This window comes from Papio anubis, chromosome 10, assembly GCF_008728515.1.
Source record: "Papio anubis isolate 15944 chromosome 10, Panubis1.0, whole genome shotgun sequence".
In the NCBI taxonomy this organism is placed as follows: domain Eukaryota; kingdom Metazoa; phylum Chordata; class Mammalia; order Primates; family Cercopithecidae; genus Papio; species Papio anubis.
In genome coordinates, this window is record NC_044985.1 from 46,449,467 (window position 1) to 46,466,292 (window position 16,826).

Here is a 16,826-nt window from a genome sequence, read left to right on the forward strand (position 1 = left end):
TATTTCCTTAAACAAGATAATTTGTAACTGTCAAATGATAGACATAATCTGTCTTCCAATACCAAAGGAATAGAGGCCGGGCATAGTAGTTCACCCCTGTAACCCTAGCACTTTGGGAGGCCGAGGCAGGCTGATAACTTGAGGCCAGGAATTCAAGACCAGCCTGGCTAATATGTCTCTACTAAAAATACAAAAATTAGCCGGGCATGGTGGCATACGCCTGCAGTCCTAATTACTTGGGAGGCTGAGGCATGAGAATCGCTGGAACCCAGGAGATGGAGGTTTCAGTGAGCCGAGATTGCGCTGCTGCACTCCAGCTTCCTTGCAACAGAGTGAGACTGTCTACAAAAACAAAAAACAAAAAACTTATGTCTTGCCAACTTGAACTAAATGTGTCAGCAAATGACAATGAAAGAAGAGCAAATGAAAATAGTGTTAACTTATGACTCACAAAATGAAACAAAAAGCACATCAAGAAGCAAAACCAAAAACCTACAAAAGCAAAACAAAAGAAAAAAAGTGTAAAACTCAATATTTTTAAAACCTTTGAAATAACCCGTCATTTTGTAGCTGGCATCAAACTTTAGCTTATCATAAGCAGTGTTATGACAAAAAAGTACTTAGGATAAACCGTTTCTGAGGTTTCATAAATGTTTACAACCTTATTATTATCCATTGTTTTAAATAAAAATAAAATGATATGATAAACGGGATTGTCTTTCTCTTAAAATTACAAACACAAAAAATATTTTAATCACTGCTTTCACCAACTGTGAACATTTATTTTCAACACTCAAACTTGATATTTTATTATTCTTTTCTGGTAATAAAATCATTGTTTGTTAAAGAAAATAATTTGAGATGCTATTTTAATTGAACTTCAGAACTCCAGTGTCGTGGTTTAGTGATTTCTTTTTTGGGAGAGTAAGTTCAAGGGATATACCATGAAATACCAATCTAAGAAAATCCATATAAAGCCTTTCAGATCAGGAAAAGAAACTTTCTACACTTATGTTAATGTCCTTTTACAAATTATTATTTAAAATATATTCTTACATTTATTTTCACTTTAAGCTTATTTTAAACTTGAATCATTTAAACTTGTATTATTTAAACCTTTTATTTTCCTTACCTCATTGATTTTATTACTTGCTTTTATAATGATTAACAAAACATGGGTCAGAAGTGGAGACATCTTATATCCTCAAAAGGGAAGGAAGAGAAAGAAGGAATTGGATAGAAACATTCATTTCTGTGATGCCTATGCAAAGTATTTCATTCTGGGAGTGGTATTTGGTCCTATTTTACAACTCTTATCCTGTGTGGAGCGTGGGTAACTGTAGGTTTCTTCTAACTTAGAGCTATAAGATTTTGGGCCAAATGTACCAAGAGCAAGCCTGTTCCCAAGATGAACTGGCATGTGGATGCTCTGGGCTTGTGTGTGGTAAGAATTCAGTCAGTAAATAAATTCCTTTAACTATAAACTCAGTGGAAGAATATTGCCCTCAAAACAAACTTTTTATCACAGAAAATTCTGAATATCAAAATTTATAAAAATGAAAACTCGTGTATAATTCTACCACACTGAAATGATGTTTATAAATATTTGGTGTCTTTCTTTTGAGTCTCCTTTGTTTACGAATGTGTATGCATCCTCACTTGTTTCCTAGAATAATTTTATAGGCATCACTTCAAGGGAAATTAATAATGATATTAATTTTCTATAGACACTTTAATAGTAGCACAATATTTTACATGTATAATCTGTAATTTAACATTTTCTCATTGATCATTTAAATTACAAAGCATTAATTTGTATAAAAACAGTGATGAGCAGCATTGTACATAAATTTATGTGAACCTTGAAATAATTTTTTGAATATAATTTTTGAAAGAGGAGTGAATGAACATTTGAAAGCTGTTAATATATATAACCATACTGTTTGCTAGAAATATACTACTCTCCTATTGTATGCTTTCTCTATATCAGGGAATATTGTCTTTTTAAAAAAATGAGCTAGTTTAGTAAAAAAACTTATCTGATTGTGTTAGTCTGTGTTTCTTTGATTAACAGTGAGTCTAGTTTTAATTTGAACTATATGTACTTTTCATTTCACTTCATTATCTTTGTATTATATATATGTGAATTTTAGAAACTACACTGCCATTGTGACTTGTTATTTGTTGCACAGAAGACTTTCCTCTTATTGTCTACCATGCTTCCCTTTCTACTCACATGTTACCCTTTGAGGAGGCATTGATGAGTTGTGGTTTGGGGCTACGGAATAGAAATTGAGTGTACATGATGCTTTTAAAAGAGTAGCCATCACATTTAAAAGTCAAATGGATATGGATAAAATGAATAATCAAAGTAAAAAAAAATTGATTATAAAAGGAAGGAATGTAGAGCTATATAACCAAAGAAAAGGGAAAAAAAACTAATAGATTTTTAGGACCAAGATGATTATACTCTTTTAGGCATTCATTTGCATTGTGTACCAGAAAACTCTTTGACCTCCTTGATGTCCATTAAGTTGCTGCTGTACAATTTCATTATCTTATTTTTAATAATAACTACTACAAAATGCTAAAATATACATAGTGGCATAAGTGAAAATAGACTTGCTTTATATTGTCTAGAATAAAGTGCATGTTGAGAGTGGATTCAGCATACAGGTCAACAGTGTGAATGCCAGTGTTAAAAAGGCTAGGTATGTGCCTTGGCTCTGCCCTTTACTAGATATGTAAACTTGGGCGAGTTATTTAAACAATCCATGCCTGATTTTCTCATAGGAATATTGTGAGGATTACAGAGTGAATACATGGAACGTGCATCAAACAACATCTGGCTCATAAGCACACCACACATATTGTCTGTCAATTATTAGTAAAGGGAGTAAAGTATGAAAAAACTACACATTTACAAAAATAAGCTATGAATATACTGTTCTCTCATTTATTTAGCAGGTATTTATCAAGCACATACTACATTCCAGATCCATTGCGTGGTGCTAGGAATATAAATGATCCCTTCCTGGTGAACCTGCTCTATCCTATATGTAGCCTCTGGAGAGGAGGCTTCATGTAAGTATTACATGTACACAACTCCATGTGCTCATCTTCGAGTCCAGGGAGGCCAATCATTGGCCAATACAAATGATCTGGGCCAAATAAGTTTCTCTCTGATAAGTGTAGTTAAAATAGTGCAAGACTGAATTGGTTTTCTTTTGGGTGTTCAACTGAAAAGATATATTGATTTAAAGACTGTATTTTGGGCCAAGTATAACTCAAAAATGGTGGTGGAGACAGAGAAAAAGAGAGGAGAAAGATGCAGAGGAGAAAGGAAGGGAAGGGAGAGGACAAGAGAAAGAAAGAGAAGGAGAGAGAGGAGCTATTAAGGAGATGCATTGGGAGAGGGAAGAGAGGAAAGAGCTTCAGACCACGTAGCCTCTAAAAGAGACAGTAGCTCAGTCTCGGACTTTATGATTCCTAATTTCCCTTCCAGGGGACCTGACTGTAGTGCATTCCATAATCTTAAAAGGCAATGGGATTTACTCTCATATCTTTATAATATCTGCTCTCCTCCCACTCATTTTTATCTGAGATATTAGGTATATTTCTGCTTCTCATTCCCCAGGGAGCTTTAACTGGAGTAATGTAGAGAAGATGAACATGAAGTAACTTTCTGGCTTGGGTAGAGATTGGTCATGAGACCAGTTTTCTTAGTCTATAAGAAGTTTCATACATAAGCCCTCTAACAACTTTTAGTTCTTCTTCACTCTTTCCCTGTTCTCAATTCTCTGTTACTAGAGTTGGTATTTGGAGTTCAGCGCCCACTCACCATCTTTGACTAGTATGTAAAGGCTGTGATTTAACATCAATAGAAACTCTGAGAGAAGTGTTCCAAAACTTCTAAAGGGTTTCCTGGAATCCCTAGGATTATTCTGCTGTTTAACAAGTCCCACCAGTATAGTGCAGACATCACTCGGTATCCATGGAAGATTGGTTCCAGGAACCCCCACAGATAACCAAAATCCAAACATGCTCAAGTTCTTTATTAAATGACATAATATTTACACATAACCTATGCATATCCTGTTGTTTTCTTTAAATTATCTCTACATTACTTATAATACTGAATACAATGTAAATGCCATATCAATAGTTGTTATATGGTATTGCTTAAAGAATGATGATAACAGCAAAAAGTCTGTATGTGTTTAGTACAGACCCAATCATTCTTTTTATTGTCAATATTTTTGATCTGCAGTTGGTTGAATCCATGGATGCAGAACCCACTGATACAGTGTGCTGACTGTAGCCTCTACTTATGGTAGTAAAAGTATAAGAGTAAATATTGAAGTTAAGGAGACTAATGTATGTTGAGCATCTCCTATATAAGCCAAGCACTATGCTAAGTGCTTTACATATACTCACTGTATTACAGTATCTCATTGTATTTTCCTAACAACCTTGTGAGGTTTTAATCATCCTTGTTATACACAGAAGAAAACAGAAAGACTCAGCAAAGTGAAGCACTTACCAGCCTTATGGCAAGTAACAGGGCCAAGATTTCAACCAAGGTTAAAATGTATGACTCTGACTATGCCATAAGAGAGTACTATATAATTTATTTGGTCCCTTGTGTGAAACAAGGTAAACTATTGATAAAAATTGAACTAACAGTAACTGCATTATCACATTGAATATAATAAGTTGAAGCAGATTTTACATAATTTCTAAGACTGGTTATTATCATTTGTTTTTTTAAAACGACTAACTTTGTCTGATATGGTGACTCTTTTTGGCATGCGTGAGGTAAATGAATGATTCTCCAAATAATAGCAATTCAATAAACTTTAAGTTCCTATTTTGAATACAAAGATGGGAAAAACAGAGATCCTTCTTTCTCACAGAATGAGGCTTTGTAGAAAAACTTATCTAAAGAGCCATAAATCAAAGGAAAATGGGAATTTCTCTTTATTGGAAGTCAATTTATTTTCTGGAATTCATCTCAGTGCTCTAGATGTACAATTTTTCATTTAATCTTTGTTACAATGAAATTGATATTATGTTATTTATCTGATAAAGAAATTGATATGTAAGTCTCTTAAGGTCAAGGATTTTTACCTGTTTTAATCATTTATGTTTGTCCAACACCTTAAACTGTAGTAGGCAGATGGGAGATTCTCCATAAATATATTTTGAATAAATAGAGAATTAGAAAAATTCATTAAACTGTCAAGTAATGCAATCTGTAAACAGCATCTTGGGTTACCAGACAAGTCTAAATCCAAACCCTTTATTTTCTCATTACTCTACACTATGAGGGACAGAACTCTGTATATTTTTCTTGATCTTATTATCAGTGCCTGCACAGAACCTGGCGCATGGTAGATAAGCAGTGAATGTTCTTGAATAAATAATCTCACAAGGTTCTTCCCTATATGCAATAAATATCAAAATATATATTTTATCATATGATTTTAATACTTCTTTTACAGTTATTAAATCATGTAAAAGGAGTTGATAGAGAGTAAATGGGTGTTATTCACATTTACCTCATTATGAAACTGATATTTCAGATATTTGCATTTTAAACTACTGTACATGGTATCAGACATCACTGCCTGGCATGATATTCTGAAATAGAACTGACCTGTGTCTACTTGCAGTAAATTTATTCATTGAGTTATATGCATTTACTACTTGGCCAATTATTGATCCATTGAGTCTACACACTTTAGTGGAGAGGAACCAATTCTTTGTGTGTGTGTGTGTGTGTGTGTGTGTGTGTGTCTTTCTGAGGGATTCATCTGCCTAGGTCATTCAAACACAATTTTAGTGAAATCCAAAAAAACTTCATTGTAATTTTAATTACTTAAATCAACTGTTATAATATTCAGTTTAATTTGCTTTGTTCTGTTGGCAAATTTATGGCGAAAAATATTTTTTCCAAAAGTTGTAGGAGAGCTTTCACCTTTGGAAAAACAACAGCATTTAAGCAAGTCTTAATTTTTTTTTGAGACAGAGTCTCACTCTGTTGCCCAGGCTAGAGTGCAGTGGTGCGATCTCGGCTCACTGCAAGCTCCACCTCCTGGGTTCAAGTGATTCTCCCACCTTAGCCTCCTGAGTAGCTGGGACTACAGGCATGCGCCACCACGCCCAGCTAATTTTTGTATTTTTAGTAGAGATGGGGTTTCACCATGTTGGCCAGGATGGTCTCGATCTCTTGACCTCGTGATCCACCCGCCTCAGCTCCCCAAAGTGCTGGAATTACAGGCGTGAGCCACCGCGTCCGGCCCTTAAAATTTTTTATACATCTTTTTATACATGCGCACCCAATATTATACATTTTTCCTGTCCTGTAAGAGCTAGGTTGTTATATGTGCTTCTTGCTCTAACTTCTGAATAGTTGCTCACACACTTCTTTCCACTTTTTAATCCAAAAGTCATTTCATTTTTACCCTCCCTTTGGTACCCCACTTCTAATAGCATCCAAACTGTCTTGGGTTGATAACGCCACCTGGTGGTAGAACACTGTCTGAGCCAACCATGTTCCTTCATGGTCTCTTCCCTCTCAGAATGATTGTGCTCAACTTCGTGTCATTGTACATAATCACTGGACACAGTAATTATCTCGCTTTAATTAATTTCTTTCTTGCGTGTGTTCAGACATCCTTTTAAATCCTCTTACTTTTCACCCTCTCAATTGCCTCCACTTCCTCAAGGTACCTGTGTGTTTTCTCCTTCACTCTGTTGCAATCAAGTTTTAACAAAAACTTTCTGATGCATGATCAACTGGTATAGCAAGAATAGTGGTGTAAATGAATTCAAGGAGGTGGAAAATACGAAGTTAAATCATTTGCTTATGAATTATGAATTTGATAAAGAAGAGCAAAATTCTTCTTGTCTCTCTTCCTTGTTGCCAGAAAAGTAATTCCTTTCCTTAAAGGTAACAATAGTCAGTAGTAATCCACAGACACGTGCGTAGAGATGTTATTTTCCTCCACAAAAAACTGTAGCCCATTACTCAAACCTTTCTGCATCTCCTTTCATTTCCATGATGATATATCTTAGTGATGTGTTCATGTAAGTACACAAAAGGATACCTCATTCTTTTTTAAGGGCTGCATTGTATTTTACTGCATGATTGTGTCATCATTTATGCAACACATTCTCTACTGAAGCATTTGTAGGGATTTTTCCCTAATCATTTACTACCACTACAAAAAAGGATGCACTCAATTAACAGTGTGCCAGTCAGTGCTGGGGTAGTTGTACAATCAATATCTAGAAACAGAATCCTTGAGTTCTAAGGGTAGGGGCAGAAAATATTATTAAAGATAACAACCCAGTGCCCTAAGTTTTGTGACAATGTCCAAACACAACTTTCAGACTCTGCAAAATCATTTTTATTTACCCTCTTCTATTTTCCTAATTGAACTAATTTTTTCTCAAGCATGGAGACACAGCCCCCATGTCTAACCTTATGTAAAGTTAGTTATGTGTAAAATGTGTTAAGAGTTCCAAACAATTGACTCAACAACTTTTAGGATAGAATGTACTTATAAGTATGAGATTTCTTGTAGTAGACATTATTTTGACTAGTTTCTAAACAAAAGTTACTCAATTCGAAAAGTGTACTGTTTAGAATTAATATGATTTGATCCCTTTTAAGGTTGGAACAGCTGTCACATAAAAAGACTGTACTAAACTGGTAAAATGATATAATGTTAAATTACCATCATTGTTTAATTAATTTAAGAAATAATTCACTAGAGATTATATCCTATTTTATGTATCCAAATATGGCCACTTACATACCCAATCTATATATTATAGACTTAGAATTATATAACTGAAATAGAGATTAAAGATACTCTAGTTAATTTTTAATTATATTTCTAAGGAAACTGAGAACCAGAGATTTGAAGTATTATATACCAATTGTATATTCACACTTATAAATAATGATATTGATAATAACATGAATTTAGTGTGCATTATGTCTACAGCGTTCTGGGAAATGTTTTGTATATATTAACTCATCTCATCCTCATAAAGGCCTCTTTTGATAGCATCTATTATTATTAATTTTTTATTTAGTTTAACAGATGAAACTAAGAGAAATAAAAAGAATTCACAATGTCAGGCTGCAGTAAGCAATAAGGCCAGAGACTGAATTCAGGTTGTTTATTAACATTCATTTACATGTTTATTAAATCCCTATGTTTATTAACCAAATCCCTATGTTTATTGGCTTTCAACTTTATTTATGCATATTCTGATAATCTAAGAGAATGAAAACAAATACACCTAGTGGAAGAGAATGAGGATGGTAAAAATTAGATTGAAAGTGGGAAAAAACATGAAAGTAGTAATAGGGGAGAGAGCAGTGATGTGGTAAGTAAAGGTGTTTTTGGATTTCATTACATATATTATACTTTTTTGAGCATGGGGTCCTTAAAGATTAGTGTCAACATGTTGACATGTAAGAAATCAGCAAATAAATCTAGATACTAGGTTTTAGACTGTCTTTCCCATAAGTCACTAAGCTCAATCCTTAATATTTCAGGGGGTCAGTTAGAAAATGACTAATTCAAGCCTTCACGCAGAGAACACATTGCCATTGCTTAAAATGTCTGAGAAAATTTGCTTTAGTGACTGGCTATTTCAATACCCTGCACAAAAGAAATTATGAAGCTAGATAAATTCAATGAATATTTCTTCACATTGCAGGTCTCTTCACTAGTGAGATGAAAATCAGAATGAAAAACTGACTAAAATTTAGTTTTTTCTAGTGTTATTAATTTTGAAATATGGCATTTAAAAATAGACCTTGCATTCATGATACAAAACTCATACATAATTCTTATAAATAGGTCAAACAATTTTGTAACTCTATTTTATTAAATACATTCAACACATACTAGTAACATTGCTACTGGATTTTGTCCACCCTCATATGCCATACAAGGCAGTAAACAAAACAGATGAAATTCTCTCCCATTACTGAACTTACGTTCTAGTATGCGAGAAAAGATAGCATACAAAATACATATGTAATATATTGTAGGTAGATAATGAAAAGGACAATGAAAAAAAATAAAACAGGAAAGGTGAAGAGGAAGTAAGGGACACAGTTTTAAATAAAACTGTCACGAAAGGCTTTTCTGAGAATTCGACATTTGAAGAAAGACCAGAAAGAGGTGATGGAATGAGTCATGTGGCTATTTTGGAGAAAGGCATTCCAGGAACAGCAACCGCACAGGCACTACAGCAGAGCATGTCTGACATTTTCAAGAAACAATGAGAAGGCCAGTGTGGCTGGAGCTGAGGGAAGGAGAGACAAAAGGTTGGGAGACAAGACCAGAGACCAAATAAATAGTCCAACTTTCAAACTTTGTGGGTCATTGTAAGAACTTTGGCTTCAATAATGAGGATAGAAACAGAGCCACCAGAGAGATTTAATGAAGAAGAGAAAACATCTGAATATCAAGAAAAGCAATGATTCTGAGTATGTTTCTGTTGCACTGTTCTGAAAATAAAGTTAAAAAGCTTCAAAGGGACACTGAAGGATCCTCACCAAGGCCATCCATGGAACAGGCATCAACAGCCTGTAGGATGGAGCACTGTATATCTGGTTAAGCTGGAAATCATGTTTCCCCAAATCTCCTTCCCTTCAAATTATTTTAAGTTGACAGTAAGAGGAGCATGTGTGAGATTTGGGAGGTGAAAGTGGAGTAGTTGAGTAGCAATTAGTCTCTGAGGGTCGTCACAGTCAGATGTTGTGATGGACAGATGCAGAGACACCTGGTGGGTCCTAGCCCGTCATAACTCTTCTCTACTATGCATCCAGCATATTTCTGTTATCCAACAGTGGCTAGGGCCACCACAAAGTGCTTCACTGTGGAGCCACAAAGGTAATAACATATCAGAAGCAATAGTTTCCTACAGATGTTTCTACAAGCTTTCCTTGGCAGACCCACCTGGTAGCTGGATCTGCTTGGTTTCTTAGATTACTTTTCTGATGATCCAACTATAATAATAGTTAGGCTTCATTTTCATGTCTCCTTCCAGAGTTGTGTAAGATATAATTGTGATAATAAATTCCTTATCCCATGACACTCATTAGTGACTCCCCCTGCTTGGACCTGCCTGAAATAGTGCATTTGCAGAAAAACATCCATTTGCTTCAACATTTGATAAACTTGGCAAACAAACTTACATCCTTTGTAGGACATGTTTGGCTCAGGCCAACAATGTTTTGAGATGTTTTCAGGAAGGCTTTTCTGTAGCAGACGGAATGTGGTTTTATAGCTTGATCCAAGGTTTAAGAATAACATTTAATCCCAACTTCTGCTTCCGAATGCTGTCAATTTGGAAAATGAGAGCAGATGTTGACAGAGATATATTTGCTAGTCTGATGCCTTAGCAAACACTCTCTGAAGGAAAGACAACGTGAGACTAGACTGATTAAATATTCTCTCTTAAATTTGTTTTGCCAATCCTTTTAGCAGTATCCTCTGGAGACAACATCTCTAAGATGACGAATACAAAAAGATGTTATTAAAACTCAACATAGTTTCCTTTAATACCTGAGCTTCGAACATAAGAAACCTATATTAAAGAGAATATTTCTGAATGTTTCTATTTGAAATGTAAAAAAATGTCTGCTTATTCTCTGGTGATTTCTGACTTCAGGATTTCTCCTTTCTAAATGTATTGAGTCCACTCTAGTTATAGTTCAAAGAGTTAATAACTAGATGTCTGAATAAAATATATGTTGATATCCTTTAAAAAAACAAGTTTCAGGAATTCTCATGATTTTGATTTATGTAGAACTCCCATTTAGTCTGAATTTATATATGTTTTATAATATAGTATTTGGATTTTGTAAAATACAGACTGCCTGTAGAAGGGCAGTGGAAGTCTTCAGCAAATTAAAAATGAAAAACATTTATGCTACTTCATACTATTGTTTCAAAGTCAGCAATGATTTATTGAGCTCATCTATGTTCAAGATTCCCTATTACATTGTTTTATTTAATCTTCATGATCATCCTGTGGGCTGCTTTTACATAACATGGAGGCTCCAACAGGTTAAATAATCTGACCGTTTCCTCAGAGCCAGTAGCTGACTGATTTACAGTGTGGACCCTGGCATATTGACCACTAGTGTTCCTTCCTTCAACCCCTGTCATGTTAGGTATAGAAATAATAATCCTGACCCCAATATTTTATTATTTAATCCTTACCAGAGATGTATTGATTCACCTATCACTAACTATATATATAGTCACTGATAAGAAGCACTGAAGAATTAACTTCTTGTTCAGTGGTTTTAGGTTAAATTTTCTTTTTTTTTCCCCCTAATTTCATCAAATAGTAAAAGGAGCTTAAGCCAGAGAACTCCAGGTTCAAGAACCACCGTTTGGAAACTTGCCAAATTTGGGCAAATGTCTCTCTGAGTTTCATTGTCTTCAGCCACAAATAAAGCCAAGATTTACTTCACCTACAGAATTACAGTAAGGATCAAATAGAGTAAGATATTACGTGTTAGATTCCTTTCCTTTCCTAAAGATCTTAGAAGGTAGCACTACTTTGGATATATTATTGTTTTGGATAATTTCAGCAAATATTTAATAGTAAAACAAATCTTTGACAAAATTATCCCATACTAGCCACAGTAATATTTTAGAAGCATTTAATTTATGATAGAGTTAATTCTACACTAGCAGGGGTTGTAACGCTTTTTAACTGCTAGTTAACCTCCACAGCAATTATGACCAGAACACGAGGGTCTTCATTTTCCTCAATGAAGGATGACGAAAAGGGAGCCATTGTGGAGCTGTTTTGAAGGGAGTTGTTATTCCTTAGACCTCTGACAACTGGAACTCTCAATCTGCCGGTGATAGGTGACATGAGTCCAATAAGGATGGTCTCTTTTATTCAAAGATAGGTCCATACTATTTCCTAATTTAGTTTTCAGAATCAACTTAAAATGTTGCTAACTATACATATATTACACTTTTGAAAGAAAAAATTAGCTTGTCATCAAACAGGATAAACCAAGAGACATCAGTCTTTTTGACTGATATGAATCACATTTAGCTAAATACACCAGTTAGCAATGTCTGTTCTTGAGATTGACAGTCTTAAATATAATGCTTTAATAAAGCTCTTACTTTCCTATTTGTTTCTTTCTATTCTATCATTACAGTTCTTGCTAAGTATTAGTGTTTACTATATCATGACCACTTAATATTTTACATTGGAAGTTTTACAACATTTCACTGACTTTACTTTTTTATAATAATTTGCTACTATTGGGCTGTCTTGATTTTCTTCATTGAAGTTTTTTTTTTCAGTCACTCAAATCTAACTTGCTTTAAATATTCAAATAAGTGAATTAGAAAGGAAGGCTTTCTGTGTTTTGGATTTTCTCCTGTTTTCCACTATTACTCCTTATTCAGTCTGCCTGTGGAATTGTTTTTTGTTTTTTGTTTGTTTGCAGTTGGGGGTGCATTTTTGTTTTGTTTTTGTTGTTGTTGCTTGTTGACTGTTTTGACTGTGTGGTTTTTGGGGGCAAGTTTTTCAGGCAAGAGTCTGCGACCAGTGCTACTTACCATCTCCGGAGAATGGACACTGAATTGTAACTGCACTACTCTTATCAGACTATTAATTTTTCAAATTATTTAATAAACTCCCCCTTTCCATGGTTTGACAAACTTGAGTTAAAACTAGTAGTATGGACTGGGTGCAGTGACTCACGCCTGTAATCCCAGCACTTTGGGAGGCTGAGCTGGGCAGATCAAAAGATCAGGAGTTCAAGACCAGCCTGACCAACATGATGAAACCCCACCTCTAGTAAAGATGCAAAAAAATAACCTGGGCATGGTGGTATGCACCTGTAATCCCAGCTACTCAGGGTGGGGGGGGGGGAGTTTATCCAAACAATAGTGGATAATTTGAAATTATCCAAAACAATAGTGCATCCAAAGTAGTGCTACCACCTGTAATCCCAGCTACTCGGCGGCGGGGCGGGTGGTCGCTGAGGCAGGGAAATTGCCTGAACCAGAGAGGTAGAAGTTGCAGTGAGCCGAGATCACACCACTGCACTCCAGCCTGGGCAACAGAGTGAGAATCCGTCTCAAAAAAAAAAAAAACTGCTAGTATGAGCCAACATTCTTGGAACACTTACTGTGTGCCAGGTACTGTTTCATGAGCCTGACATATGTCAACGCCTTCTTACTTAAACTCCATTATGTAGCTGCAATTACCCCCATCCTACAGATAAGAGAACATGCACAGAGGTAAGCCAATTGTCCAAAGCCACACAATAAGCAAGTCACAAAGCGAGATATTGGACCCTGGGAATATGACTTTTCAAGCTTGTACTTCTATTATAAACAAAACAAATTTTAAAATGCATATGATTTTTACAGATTCTGTTTAAATAAATGTTGGTGTAATAGCTTTGAAAATGTTTCAAAAAGTTTCGGTGTATTTAAAGCATTTTTAAATTATGCCTTCAATTATAAAAATTCTAAATGTAAGCTGCTGTCTAACACAAGCATGCTTAAATTTACTGAACATTACCTAGGTTAATTTGGGGAGGTATCCAGATGTTCAGCATTTTAAGCTGCATGATTTAAAAATAAATAAGTAAGAAGAGGGGTATTATCAGTGACATGGTAGAATGGGAGTTTCCCCTCACAAAAATATCCATTTGAACAACCATCCACTTGAAAATACCTTCGCACTCTCTATGGAATGCAGGTGAAAGATTACAGCACTTGAGCGAAGCACAAGAATAAGAAAAGATGCACAGCGGATGGTAAGGAGGACAGTTTTATATTACCTGCATCAACCTTCCCCCAAAACCATGCAGCACTACATGGAGAATTATACCCTTTGCATGTGGGGAGAAGAATGGATTGAGCAATGACTTCACAGTGAACCTCAGTATCAGGCCTTCTCCAGTTAACCCTGGAGCCAGGCTAGGCCCTGCAGACCAAGCAATAGGCCTGCCCTAGTTTCAACCTGGCCTGGGCAGTCCCAGGCTCCAGCCTGGCACCTGTGTATTTAGGCTCCATGTGTAGGATATCCTCCATGGATTCAGACTCCAGGCCAGTGCCTACAGACCCAGAACTCAAGCCCACTCCTCAGACTCAGGCTCCAGGCTCACCTTAGTGTCAAGCTGGCTCCTGCAGCCCCAGATTCTAGCTGGCGCCATGAACCCAGGCTCTAGGCCCACTCCAGTGCAATACCAGACTCAGAGGTTCCAGGCTGGCTTCTATAGCCCCAGGATCCAGGACCAACCTAATGCCAGGCCAGCCTCTGTGGCCCTGAGCACCAGGCTGGCATCCATGAATTCAGGCTTGAGACTGGTACTCATGGATCTTGGACCCAGTTCCACACACATAATCACAGACATCAGGCCCACCCCTCTGTATTCAGGTGCCAGCACTACCACAGAAGACTGCAGTGCCTGGCTAGTTCCACAGACTCATGATTAAGTCTTTCCCATGGATCAAGGCAGAGACCTGGCCCAGGACCAGCCCAGCCCCCACTGACTCAGACTCAAGGTCCAGCTAACGTCAGTTCAGATGCTATATACTCAGTTTCCAGGCCCATCTCAGTAGACCCTGGTGTTAGGCTGGCATTCACAGACCCATAGACTCACAGGCTCCAGGACCACCCACAATGACCCTAGTTCCAGGCCTACTCCAGTGAGCCAAGGCTCCAGGCCCACGTGCCTGCTGACCTAGGCAGCAGGCCAGCCACCTAAGGACTCCAGCAGCAAGGTTATCTGCAGACACTTCAGCCTATCTACCTAGAATCTTTGGAAAGGCTGACTGGTGAAGTGCTTTCTTTGCCAAACACAATATGTAAAGAGTAGAGGAGGACCCCAATTCTTCAAATGGTCAGATACCAAGGGGAGACCAAAATGATTGCTTATAATCACAGAATCATGACACCAACAAAGAAAAAAAAATAAATCATCCATAGTCTATCTTAAAGAAATGAAAATCCATGAACTGTGTGGCAAAAATTAAAAATACAAATAGTCTCTGACTTATGATGGTTGACTTATGATTTTTTGACTTTACAATGGATTGAGATATTACATGCAGTTTTGGCTTATGATAGTGTTATCAGGACATAACCCCATCATATGTTGAGAAGCACCTGTAATCATTTTAAAGAAGTTCAATAAGCTACAAGAGAACACCACTACCTGAAATAAAAATCAGGAGAACAATAAAAAACAAAATTAAAAATTCAACAAAGAGACAGAATCCATATAAAAGAACCAATCAAAAATTCTGGAGCTGAAGAACACAATAGATAAGATTGAAAATTCTTTAAAGAACTTTCAGTAGGAGACTTGATAAAACAGAAGAAAGAATTAGCAAACTCAAAGACAGGTCATTTGACCTAATTGGAGAAACAAAAACAAAAAGAAATAAAGAAAAAGAGGGAAGAAAGCCTACAGGGCTTATCGGAGACCATCAAGTGAACCAATTATGTATAATTTAAGTCCAAGAAGAAACAAACTAAAAAAAAGAAATAGGCAGAGGGATTCTTAAAAGAAATAATGACAGAAAACTCTAAATCTGGAGAAGGAGATGCATATCTACATTCATAAAATGTAAAATACCCCAAATAGATCAAATAGAAAGAGATTGTCACTGAGACATATTACAGTGAAATTATCAAAAGTCAAAGGCAAAGAGAGGATTATAAATTAGCAATAGAAAAGCAACCTATAACATACAAGGGAACCACAATAAGACTATCAGAAGATTTCTCAGCAGAAACCTTGATGCCAGAAAATGATGGGATGATATAACCAGGTACTGGTAAAAAAAAAAAAAAAAAAAAAAAAAAAATCCACAACTGTCAACTGAGAATATTGCATCTAGCAAAGATTTTCTCAAAAATGAGAGATACTTTCCCAAACAAACAAAGACTGAGGGAGTTCATCACTATAGTTGCTTTACAAAAATGCTAAAGTGATTTCTTCAAGTTGAAACAAAAGCAGACAAACAACATGAAAATACTAAACTCACTGTAAATAAGAACATAATCAAATTCAGAATATTCTAATACTGTGATGGTGGTGTGTAGATGATGTTTGACTTCAATATAAAAGTTAAAAGACAAGACCATTAAGATTAATATAGCCACCATCATTTGCTAACAGATTTACAATATTTATTGAAGCACCTAAGAATATAAAGCAAAAATTGAAATAACTGAAGGTCAAATAAACAGCAATACAATAATAGTAGAAGACTTTAGTAACCCACTTTCAACAATAAACAGATCATCCAGGTAGAAAATCAATAAGTAAACATTGGATTTGAACAACACTGTAGACCAAATGAACCTAACAGACAAATATAAAACATTCCATTCAACCACAGTGGAATACACGTTCTTCTCAAGCACACATAGAACGTTATCCAGGATAGATCATAGATTAGGCCACAAAACAAGGCTTACCAAATTTAAGAAGGTTGAAATCATGTCTAGGATCTTTCATGAACAGAATGGTATGAAATTAGAAAACAATAACAGGAAGAAAATTAGAAAATTTTTTTAAAAGTTGGAATTAAACAACATACTCCTGAATATCCAATAAAGAGGAAAGCAAAAGAGAAATAAAAATATCTCTAGATAAAAATGGAAACACAACATATCAAATCTTATGCGATATAGCAAAACCAGTTCTAAGAGGGAATTTTATAGCAATGAACACCTACATCAAGAAAAAATAAAGATTTCAAATAAGCAACCTAACTTTACACCTT

The 16,826-nt window shown here is 35.7% G+C and overlaps 1 protein-coding gene and 1 long non-coding RNA gene across 10 annotated transcripts in view; one reads left to right on the forward strand and one right to left on the reverse strand.

Annotated features, from left to right (window-relative positions):
* The window catches only part of KCNH7 (potassium voltage-gated channel subfamily H member 7), a 465,762-nt gene that overhangs the window by 400,130 nt on the left and 48,806 nt on the right, over positions 1-16,826 (reverse strand). The window lies entirely within an intron of this gene.
* Positions 1-16,826, forward strand: part of LOC110740881 — a 55,669-nt gene that overhangs the window by 4,195 nt on the left and 34,648 nt on the right. For all 5 annotated transcript variants that reach the window (XR_004176530.1, XR_004176532.1, XR_004176533.1 and 2 more), the window contains exons 3-4: positions 2,965-3,084; positions 11,393-11,531. This is a non-coding gene — a long non-coding RNA (uncharacterized LOC110740881). The remainder of the gene's footprint in view (positions 1-2,964; positions 3,085-11,392; positions 11,532-16,826) is intronic.